We start from the raw sequence: 12,294 nt of genomic DNA on the forward strand, positions 1-12,294 counted from the left end.
CACCAAGTAGAAAGGAACGCGAACAGTATGAAGAGACAAGGAAAGAAAGGACCACAAGCAATGCAGGTCAACTCAACGTTAGAAGAGGTAATAGCTGCAGCAGATGGAATGTCAGATAAAGAATTCAGGATATACATGCTTCAGATGATCTGGAGTCTCAAGGAAGACATCAGACAGCAAAATCAGACAATGAAAGATCACTTCAACAATGAATTACATAAACAAATCCAAGAAGCAAAAGATCAACTATACAGGGAGATAGAGGTTATAAAAAACAAACAAACAGAAATCCTAGAAATGCAGAAAGCAATAAACCAACTTAAAAACTCAATTGAGAATACTACCAGCAGAGTAGAACACTTAGAAGATAGAACATCAGACAATGAAGATAAAGTATTTCAACTTGAAAAGAACATAGACAGCTCAGCAAGACTGTTAAGAAACCATGAGCAGAACATCCAAGAAATATGGAATAACATCAAGAGACCAAATTTAAGAGTCATTGGGATACAGGAAGGGACAGAGTTTCAAACCAAAGGAATGAGCAATCTATTCAATGAAATAATACGAGAAAACTTCCCAGACTTGAAGAATGAGACAGAATCCCAAATCCTAGAAGCCTACAGGACGCCGAATGTGCAAAATCATAAGAGACCCACACCTAGACACATTATAATGAAGATGCCCAACATACAGAATAAGGAGAGAATTTTAAAAGCTACAAGAGAAAGGAAGCAGATTACATTTAGGGGTAAGCCAATCAGGATAACAGCTGATCTTTCAACACAGACTCTGAAAGCTAGAAGATCCTGGAATAACATATTTCAAACACTGAAAGAAAATGGGTTCCAACCAAGAATCGTGTATCCAGCGAAATTAAGCTTCAGGATGGAAGATGAAATTAAAACCTTCCACGATAAACAAAAGTTAAAAGAATTTGCAGCTAGAAAACCATCTCTTCAAAACATCCTTGGCAAAACATTACAGGAAGAGGAAATGGAAAATAACAATGAAAACCAACAGTGGGAGGTAGGACGGTAAAGGGGGGAAAAACAATCAAAGAGGAAAACAAACCATGTTTAGTAACAGAAATAAACAAATATGGCTGGAAGAACAACCCATATCTCAATAATAACCCTAAATGTTAATGGCTTAAACTCACCAATCAAGAGACACAGGCTAGTAGAATGGATCACAAAACAAGACCCAACAATATGCTGCCTACAGGAGACGCATTTGATAGGAAAAGACATACATAGGCTGAAGGTGAAAGGTTGGGAAAAATCATATCACTCATATGGACTTCGGAAACAAGCAGGTGTGTCCATACTCATATCAAATAAAATAGATTTTAAGCCCAAGTTAATCAAAAGGGATAAAGAGGGACACTACATACTGCTCAAGGGAACCATACACCAACAAGACATAACAATCATAAATATATATGCCCCTAACAATGGTGCAGCTATGTTCATCAAACAAACTCTTCTCAAGTTCAAGAGTCTAATAGACCACCATACAATAATCATGGGAGACTTCAACACACCTCTCTTACCAATGGACAGATCTTCCAAACAAAAGTTGAATAAGGAAACTATAGAACTCAATAACACAATTAATAACCTAGACTTAATTGACATATATAGAATATACTACCCAACATCAAGCAGTTACACTTTTTTCTCAGCAGCACATGGATCCTTCTCAAAAATAGATCACATATTATGTCACAGGGCAACTCTTAGACAATATAAAGGAGTAGAGATAATACCATGCATCTTATCTGATCATAATGGAATGAAACTGAAAATCAACGATAAAAGAAGGAAGGAAAAAGCATACATCACTTGGAGAATGAACAATAGGTTACTGAATGATCAATGGGTTATAGAAGACATCAAGGAGGAAATTAAAAAATTCTTAGAGATAAATGAAAACACAGACAGAACATATTGGAATCTATGGGACACATTGAAAGCAGTTCTAAGAGGAAAATTCATTGCTTGGAGTTCATTCCTTAAAAAAAGAAAAAACCAACAAATAAATGATCTCATACTTCATCTCAAAATCCTAGAAAAAGAAGAGCAAAACAACAGCAAAAGAAGTAGAAGGCAAGAAATAATGAAAATCAGAGCTGAAATTAATGAAATCGAAACAAAAGAAACAATTGAAAAAATTGACAAAACTAAAAGTTTGTTCTTTGAAAAAATAAACAAAATCGACAGACCCTTAGCCATGCTAGCAAAGAGAAGAAGAGAGAGAACTCAACTTACTAACATACGGGATGAAAAAGGCAATATCACAACAGACACTTCAGAAATACAGAAGATAATCAGAAATTATTTTGAATCCTTATACTCCAATACATTAGAAGATAGTGAAGGCATAGATAAATTTCTTAAGTCATATGATCTGCCCAGATTGAGTCAGGAGGATATAGACAACCTAAACAGACCAATATCAATTGAGGAAATAGAAGAAACCATCAATAGACTACCAACTAAGAAAAGCCCAGGACCGGATGGGTATGCAGCAGAGTTTTACAAAACCTTTAAAGAGGAACTAATACCAATACTTTTCAAGCTACTTCAGGAAATAGAAAAAGAGGGAGAACTTCCAAATTCATTCTACGAGGCCAACATCACCCTGATACCTAAACCAGACAAAGACACTTCAAAGAAAGAAAACTACAGACCAATATCTCTAATGAACCTAGATGCAAAAATCCTCAATAAAATTCTGGTGAATCGGATACAAAAACATATCAAAAAAATTGTGCACCATGATCAGGTAGGATTCATCCCTGGGATGCAAGGCTGGTTCAATATACGGAAATCAATAAATGTTATTCACCACATCAATAGACTTAAAAATAAGAACCATATGATCATCTCGATAGATGCGGAAAAAGCATTCGACAAAGTACAGCATCCCTTTATGTTCAAAACTCTAGAAAAACTAGGGATAACAGGAACATACCTCAATATTGTAAAAGCAATCTATGCTAAGCCTCAGGCTAGCATCATTCTGAATGGAGAAAAATTGAAGGCATTCCCTCTAAAATCTGAAACAAGACAGGGATGCCCTCTCTCACCACTTCTGTTCAACATAGTTCTCGAAACACTGGCCAGAGCAATTAAACAGACGAAAGAACTTAAAGGCATAAAAATAGGAAAAGAAGAACTTAAATCATCACTATTTGCAGATGACATGATTCTATACCTAGCAGACCCAAAAGGGTCTATAAAGAAACTATTAGAGCTAATAAATGAATTCAGCAAAGTGGCAGGATATAAAATCAACACGCATAAATCAAAGGCATTCCTGTATATCAGCGACAAATCTTCTGAAATGGAAATGAGGACAACCACTCCATTCACAATATCTTCAAAAAAAATAAAATACTTGGGAATCAACCTAACAAAAGAGGTGAAAGACTTATACAGTGAAAACTACAGAACCCTAAAGAGAGAAATAGAAGAAGATCTTAGAAGATGGAAAAATATACCCTGTTCATGGATAGGCAGAACCAACATCATCAAAATGGCGATATTACCAAAAGTTCTCTATAGGTTTAATGCAATGCCAATCAAAATCCCAACGGCATTTCTTGTAGAAATAGAGAAAGCAATCATGAAATTCATATGGAAAAATAAAAGACCCAGAATAGCAAAAACAATGCTAAGCAGGAAGTGTGAATCAGGCGGTATAGCGATACCAGACTTCAAACTATACTACAGAGCAATAGTAACAAAAACAGCATGGTACTGGTACCAAAACAGGCGGGTGGACCAATGGTACAGAATAGAGGACACAGAAACCAATCCACAAAACTACAACTATCTTATATTTGATAAAGCCGCTAAAAGCATGCAATGGAGGAAGGATAGCATCTTCAACAAATGGTGCTGGGAAAACTGGAAATCCATATGCAACAAAATGAAACTGAATCCCTTTCTCTCGCCATGCACAAAAGTTAATTCAAAATGGATCAAGGAGCTTGATATCAAATCAGAGACACGCCGTCTGATAGAAGAAAAAGTTGGCTACGATCTACATACTGTGGGGTCGGGCTCCAAATTCCTCAATAGGACACCCATAGCACAAAAGTTAATAACTAGAATCAACAAATGGGACTTACTCAAACTAAAAAGTTTTTTCTCAGCAAAAGAAACAATAAGAGAGGTAAATAGGGAGCCTACGTCCTGGGAACAAATCTTTACTCCTCACACTTCAGATAGAGCCCTAATATCCAGAGTATACAAAGAACTCAAAAAATTAGACAATAAGAGAACAAACAACCCAATCAACAAATGGGCCAAGGACCTGAACAGACACTTCTCAGAGGAGGACATACAATCAATCAACAAGTACATGAAAAAATGCTCACCATCTCTAGCAGTCAGAGAAATGCAAATCAAAACCACCCTAAGATACCATCTCACTCCAGTTAGATTGGCAGCCATTATGAAGTCAAACAACAACAAGTGCTGGCAAGGATGTGGGGAAAAGGGTACACTTGTACATTGCTGGTGGGACTGCAAATTGGTGCAGCCAATTTGGAAAGCAGTATGGAGATTTCTTGGAAAGCTGGGAATGGAGCCACCATTTGACCCAGCTATTCCCCTTCTTGGTCTATTCCCTAAAGACCTAAAAAGAGCATGCTACAGGGACACTGCTACATCGATGTTCATAGCAGCACAATTCACAATAGCAAGACTGTGGAACCAACCTAGATGCCCTTCAATAGATGAATGGATTAAAAAATGTGGCATTTATACACAATGGAGTATTACTCTGCATTAAAAAATGACAAAATCATAGAATTTACAGGGAAATGGATGGCATTAGAGCAGATTATGCTAAGTGAAGCTAGCCAATCCCTAAAAAACAAATGCCAAATGTCTTCTTTGATATAAGGAGAGTAACTAAGAACAGAGTAGGGTCGAAGAGCATGAGAAGAAGATTAACATTAAACAGGTATGAGAGGTGGGAGGGAAAGGGAGAGAGAAGGGAAATTGCTTGGAAATGGAAGGAGACCCTCAGAGTTATACAAAAGTACATACAAGAGGAAGTGAGGGGAAAGGGAAAAATAATACAAGGGGGACAAATGAAAGTCAGTAGAGGGGGCAGAGAGAGAAGAGGGGAGGGGAGGGGAGGGGAGGGGGGATAGTAGAGGATAGGAAAGGCAGCAGAACACAACAGACACTAGTATGGCAATATGTAAATCAATGGATGTGTAATTGATGTGATTCTGCAATCTGTATATGGGGTAAAAATGGGAGCTCATAACCCACTTGAATCAAAGTGTGAAATATGATATATCAAGAACTATGTAATGTTTTTGAACAACCAACAATAAAAAATTTAAAAAAAGATATGTTTGGACCATGGTTAATCTCAGGTAACTGAAACCATGGAAAAAGAAACTACATGGAAAAAGGGGGAACTACTGTATAACGATTGACTAAATACTCACGTTAAAAGGGAAATAAATATCAGTAACATAAAATAATAAGATGGTAGCTATTTAGTATTCATGTTGTGGTGAAAGGTGAGGCGTTTAGATAAGATGGTTTTCTTTTTCATAACCATAGTTATTTGGGGAGCAGAAGGCTGATAGATTCAGTTTTTGAAGAGGTTTGTAGGGCAGTGAAGCAGACAGGAAGCTTTAGTTGAACAGACATATTTTTAAACAAGCCAAGATACTGTTTGATGATATACTGTTTTTTTTTTTTCTTTTTGCCACAAATAGTTGGCAATGAAACGCTCTGCAACAGAACTCCATGACCTGAGAGGATGGGATCAATTCTGTTTTTTGATCCATATTTTCTGCTTCTAATTGAAATCTCATCCTAAAAAAGAAAACTTTTTTCAAATTTATCCACATATAGATATTTTTACTGTGAAGATACTCCTATGGTTTTTTTTATCTTGAAGTTCTATAGGTTAACCTGAAAAGTCAATGAGATTAAAATTGTAAAAGTGATTTTCTTTGATGAACTTTAAAAATTATTTGATATACTGTTTTATTCAAAGTATTAACAATTATTATGAAAATAAGAATTTTAAAAGGAGCTCAGTGGCTCAAATTGATGCTTTCCCAACATTTTGGTGAAAGTTAACAAAACAAAAAATAGTATCAGCTCTTTGTATTTTTTGTATTTCTTTTTTCTAATTTAAGAGTGTGTGTTTTTTCCTTTTAAATGATATCTTGATGAGACTGCCTCCAATTTCCATGTTACCAAGCTTTAAAAAAATTCATTTAAAAACTTTCTGAATATCTGAGAACAAATAGTAATATTCTGCATCAAATCTTTCCTCCTGTGCTAGATGTTTTGAGGATATAAAAATGAACTCTTCACTGATTCTGTGTATAAGGACTTCACTCTATAAGAACTGACAAAATCAAGACATTTGAAATGTAATACCCAGTAACAAGGTGATAAATGTCATATGAGGAGCACAGATGAAGTTATATGTCAGTTGAGGAAGGAATTATGACTTCCAAATCAGAAAAACTGGTTTCAGGAACAATGGATATAATTTGAAACATGATTAAGGACTGAGAATAAGGATCTAGAAAGAAACAGCTAAAGACACAAAAACGGAAAGGAAATGTTTCATCTTGGTTTGAAGTGAAGTTCATATGAAATGGAACAGTGAATTACAATTCTAAAGAGATAGGTGGGGTTTAGTTCAAGAACAGTGGGCTAGTTAGTTCAAGCGAAACAGTAGGCTAGGTAATGGATGCTTGTGTGTTGTTGGGCAGAATAAAAGGGTTTATGAACATAGGCAAATCAGACAGACCTATGTCCAAGGTCTTGTTCTGCCATTCACTGCCTTTGTAACCTCAGGCAAGTTACTTAACCTCTCTGAGCCCTGATTACTTTCATTTGTGTAACATCAGTTGTAATTGTACCTAGAGGTGTAATGTGGATCAGATTTAAAAATGAGTGTTAAACATCAGAAAAAAAAAAAAGAAGTTGGACACAGAGACAGCAGGAAGAATCAGAACAAAGTCCTCCTATGTTATTTCTCTATGATTGTCTAATATTCATTAAAACTAACATTAAAAATAAAAACAGGGCTGGGGTTGTGGCTCAGTGGCAGAGCACTTGCCTTACATACTGGGTTCGATCCTCAGCACCACACAAAAATAAACAAAAGAAAGATATTGTGTCCATCTTTAAAAAAAAAAAAAACCTCATCTTATTTAAAAACAAAAACAAACAAAAAAAACCAGATTGACTTGTTTCTTAGTCTTCATTTCCTTATGAAGCCCCCCCAAATCATAAATAACTTATATTAAATAAATGTGCATATTTTTCTCTTGTTAATTTCTCTTTTGTTATAGTGGCCTCAAGCATGAACTTAGTAATGAATGAGAAAAGTAAACCTTTTTGTCCTCTACATCAATATATGGTGCAGACTGCTGGTTACCTCAGCCCCTTGCCCCACCCCGCCCAGCGCCCCACATCTCTTTTCTGCTGTTCCCTGGGGTCAGGACTGTATAGCCAGAGATTACATTTCCCAGTACTCCTTGCAGTTGAATGGGACCAAGTTCTCTTGGTAGAATATGAGAGGAGGTGATGGATGTGATGCCTGCCATCTCTAAGCCTGTAGCTGTAGGCCTTGGGCTGCTTTGTCTACACCCTCTTTATTTTTCTACTGGCTGAACTTAGACCTGCTGGTAACCCAGCTTCAACCATGATAACAACGCCTTGGGAGTGGGGAAGCAAAGTGGAAATACTCTGACTGCCTGAATTCTATATGGAGCAGGACTGCCCCACAGATCTGGACTGCTCACTGCTGAAGGGTTTTGAAAGACCAACTTGTGCATTTTTTAAATCACTGTGGGATCTCTTTGTTATAGCAGCTTGGCATTAATTGAAGGAATGCATTGAAATATATCCCCTTTAAAGAAAATTACCAAAAAAAAAAAAAAATCTTAAAGCCAAAGTAGAAATAATTTGTGACTAATCTCTGTCACTGTTCTGTTCTTCTCCATTTTGTATAAATTGAAGGCTGATTATCATCTATCAGGAAGGACTAAGTCCTGCAAGTGGGCAATTATCTATTGCAAAATGCAGAACATCTGAACTCTATGTCAAATAATACTTATAACTTGCTTTCTCATAACATAATGTCCATCCTTTTAGTAAAAATAAAAATTTATTGAAGACATTTCTCCTTAATTTTATCAAACAGCAACTTAACATATTTTCTCAACTATAATCAGTGATTATTTTTTTTTCCTTTGGCAAAAAGGTGAAGGGATGCCCCTGATTTTTTTTCTGGCTAAAACAGAGACTGTTTCTGCTTACCATCCAGTTGTTTAGGAGTCAGGAGAAGTGGCCTCCTCATTTTAGACTCAATTTTATTTTTTTCCCACTCTTCCTGTGCCTTTGGTCCCCTCCAGTTCATTATCTTTTCTAAGATCAATTTCAGGGAGCTAAAGATTACCATGGATGGGTATTTGTCAATTACAAAGGCAGGACCTTTTAAAGGTAATCCACATTAAAATAGAGACCTGTGTCTGTACTGACCACTGCAAGCATCTCCCAGAGTGAGGACCCTTGAGACCTCATCTATCTCCTCCCACCAACTCCCTGTCCCCCATCTCACCCAGTGTCTCAGCAGTAAGCATGTTTGTTATATTGAAGAGGTTCAACAAATGATATGTGGTAGATAATTGATGGGGGTGAACAATGGCAGCCACTGCATCAGGTGATTGTTCTGTGCTTCATTCAGTATGTGTGCCAGTCTAGGCAGAAAGAGCACAGTCCAGATTCTGTTCCCCTAACCCTGATGGCCTGACATAGAATGCACCTTCTTTTCTGATCCCCGTCCTCAAATCTGTTGCCTGGTCCAAAATACTTTCTCAGCCCCATGCTCGGTCATCAGCCCTATGGTTTATTTCTATTGACCTTCAGCAAAGGCAACTGTTAATGTTTGTTTTCCCAACTCAGAATGGTTTTGGTAACCACAGGACATGACGAGGTGTTTTGTTTTCAATATTAGAAAAAAATACATTCCTTCTGGAATTTTTGGAAACTTCCTTTACGTCCTTCATTCAAATCCATTCTTAGTCCCCTCAATTCCTTTGAGTTCTAACAGAGTCAGATTTTTTTTTTTTTTGCTAGATTCTCAACCCATAGTTTCCAATTCTACACTTTAAACTATGAAAAGCATGTCAACTACTACTGTGATGAAGATCAAAAGAAATCGATGTTTTCTCTATTTAAAGTGAGACAAGACTAATTCAAAGACACAAGCCCATATCAATTCAACAAACTCTATCAATATTGTGATAAAAAGTTATTTTCAGGTTCAAAAAAGTCAAGTTCTGGTTTATCTCACAAGAGTTGCATGCAGGGGCTTTGCTTGAGAGGTGGGAAGCTCCAAATTCAAAAACCTTTGTTCTATGACTACCTTGATGATCTTAAGAAATTCAATGAGTCCTGAGCTTCCTTCTCTGTGGAGGGGCAATAATTCCTACCTTACACTGCAAACAAGATCCCTTAAGGTAGGTTTCCTGCACAGGACTGTCAATTAATACCATATCAGTGCAGACTGCTTCCCCTCCTCCTGCTACATTAACCAACTCTGCTCAATAGAATCCTTTTCAGGCTGGTTGTCCTTGGCCTTCTCATTTCATGTTGGAAGCAGTAAGCAAAGTGGTCTGAAAATACAACTATAGTACCACGAGGAATTTATATATATAAATTAGGTGTCCCTAATTAATGTTAAGCATAATCACACAACACACACAAGCATGTACTTGAAAGAAGAACATAACATGCATATAAGATCTGGTATTATCTGTGGTTTTAGGTACTTACTGGGGGTCTTGGAATGTATCCCTTATGGATAAAGAGAGGAATACTGTACTAGATGTTTTCATTTCTTCTGCAGTCTATAGCAGATAATAATTAAAAATTAAGGGACAAATTCATAGTCCAGCTTTCCTGGATTTCTAACCTATGCTATTCAACCAGTTTGTAGTTGCTTCTGATGACTTCAGATAACACCCAAATACTTATAATTCACCCTCATATAATCTTCCTGATAGAATTTTTTTTTTTTTGTATATGCGAAGTTTTACCTCTACCCACTATCTCCCTTAAGACATTGAGCTTTGATTTTCTTCTCGTTCCTTGGTCATATATCCTGTTTGTCTAGGATGAAATTACTTCTGTGTTTGGATCATCTTATAAAACTATATTTTAGTTTGCAGTTTGCGTCTTCCTTCCTTATGAGGTTCTCCCTAAATTGCACCTGGAGTGACCTCAAGTTCCTGTGTTCCCAGGATGCATGCATACCTGATTTCTCGTCTGACACTTGACATTTGCTGTCTCCCATGGAGCTAGTGGAGCGTGGCAGAACACCTCTATTTTAGGTGTCAGCAGACATAAGTGCTAGACCTGGCAGGACAATATCGCTCACTCACTGTAAGCTACAATTCCTTGTTGGTAAAATCGAGGTAATGATACACAAGTGAGTTGCTATGACAATGAGAAGAAATGTTAAAACACTTTACAAGCAATAAAATGCTGTACGAGGAAAAGCACTATTACTATTATAAGCATATGTGTTTTGCGGGTTTCTTCCAAAATATCCAGCATAGTGAAATATCAGGGAAGTGGAGGAAATACTGAGTTCCAGTCTAAAAGAAGCTAACATAATCTAACAACTAAATGCAAAATAGGATTCAGAACAGATTCTGCTTACAGGGGACCTGTGGAGGCAATGGGTGAAACTTGAATGGGAACCTGAATGTATCCATGTTAATCATCTGATGGTTATGTTACATATATTTGGGAGAATGTCCCAATATAGTATCAATACAATGAGTGAATGAACCAACCGAAAATTCTGAAGTTCTGAGAATGAGTTTTGGAGCCTGTTCTTCCAGCTGTATAACCTCTGGCTTGGTATTTAATTTTGTTCACTCTTTTGTAATCTGAGAGAATTTGCCTTGAGTCTGGACCAAGGGATCTCAACGCAGGAGCTTAAAATGCACATGGAGCTTAAAAATTAACGCACATTCTTGAGTCCAACTTCAAATCAATCTAGATTGGCCAGATCTGAAGTTCATACATATTAAACGTTTTGGTTTTAATTTTAAAACCACTACAAACTTGTAGTGGTAGTGTTGAACAGATGAAAATACAGAAGAAAATATAACTTTTTCTTGAACCATTTAAAATAAGTTGTCTACCTAATGAACTTTCACCCCCAAAACGATAGTATGAATTTCTCATAAAAAAGGACATTCTCCCAAATATATCTAACATAACCATCAGATGATTAACATAGATCCATTCAGGTTCCCATTCAAATTTCACCCATTGCCTCCACAGGTCCCCTGTAAACAGAACCTGTTCTAAATCCTATTGTTAGATCACTTTAGCCTCCTTTAGACTGGAATGTCTCCTCAGTATTTCCTCTACTTCCCTTCCCTTGACATTTTGGAAGACTGCAGTCATTTATTTTGCAGGATGTCCTTCAATTGGGGTTTGCCTGATGCTTCATCATGATCAGATTTGAGTTGTGCATGTTTGACAAGTGTGTCACAGACCTACCTGGGTGTGTGATTCCTGATGAGTTCACCTAATGGTTTGGTTAGGGTGATGTCTGCCAATCTTCAGAAACTCATCTTTTCCCCCTTGCAATTAAAAAAAATATTTTGTGGGAAGATATTTTGACACTGCAAAGATCCTATACCTTCTCAAACTTCAAATGTTATTTATTCACTAATTTATTTATATTTCTATGTTTTCATCATTTTCTATTTTATTGAATGAGTTTTATTCCATTGTTATCATTATCTATTTGGAAGCTCAAATTGTCCCCAATTTGGTCAGTGGGAACTCTGTCAAACTGGCTGCTGTGTCCTTGTCACATGTGCCCATTGTTCTTTGAGCACATCTTGCTTTCTGGCACCACAAGATGATCCAGGATCCTCTGCTGTGTCCCCTTTCCCAGCCCTAGAGTCAGTAATCTCTCCAAGGAGCCCTGGCTCCCACTGAGAATGGTATTTGAAGCCAACATCAGGATGTTAAATGTGCTTATTCCTCTTGGGTAATTGTGACTCCCAGATCCTCTCAGAGGATAGTTGGGGAATATGTGAAAGTATGAATATGTGCACATATACGTTTTAATATCTGTGTTTATGAGTACCACGAATTCACATGAATTTCAATCCAATCTAATACCATAATGTGTCTTCTAGTTTTCTCTCTTTCAATATTCATGACTCCTTCTCATCTTCAGGAATTTGGAACAACC

Source organism: Marmota monax, unplaced genomic scaffold, assembly GCF_021218885.2.
Source record: "Marmota monax isolate L192 unplaced genomic scaffold, Marmota_monax_Labrador192_F-V1.1 WCK01_AAM20220418_F8-fsc00030, whole genome shotgun sequence".
In the NCBI taxonomy this organism is placed as follows: Eukaryota; Metazoa; Chordata; class Mammalia; order Rodentia; family Sciuridae; genus Marmota; species Marmota monax.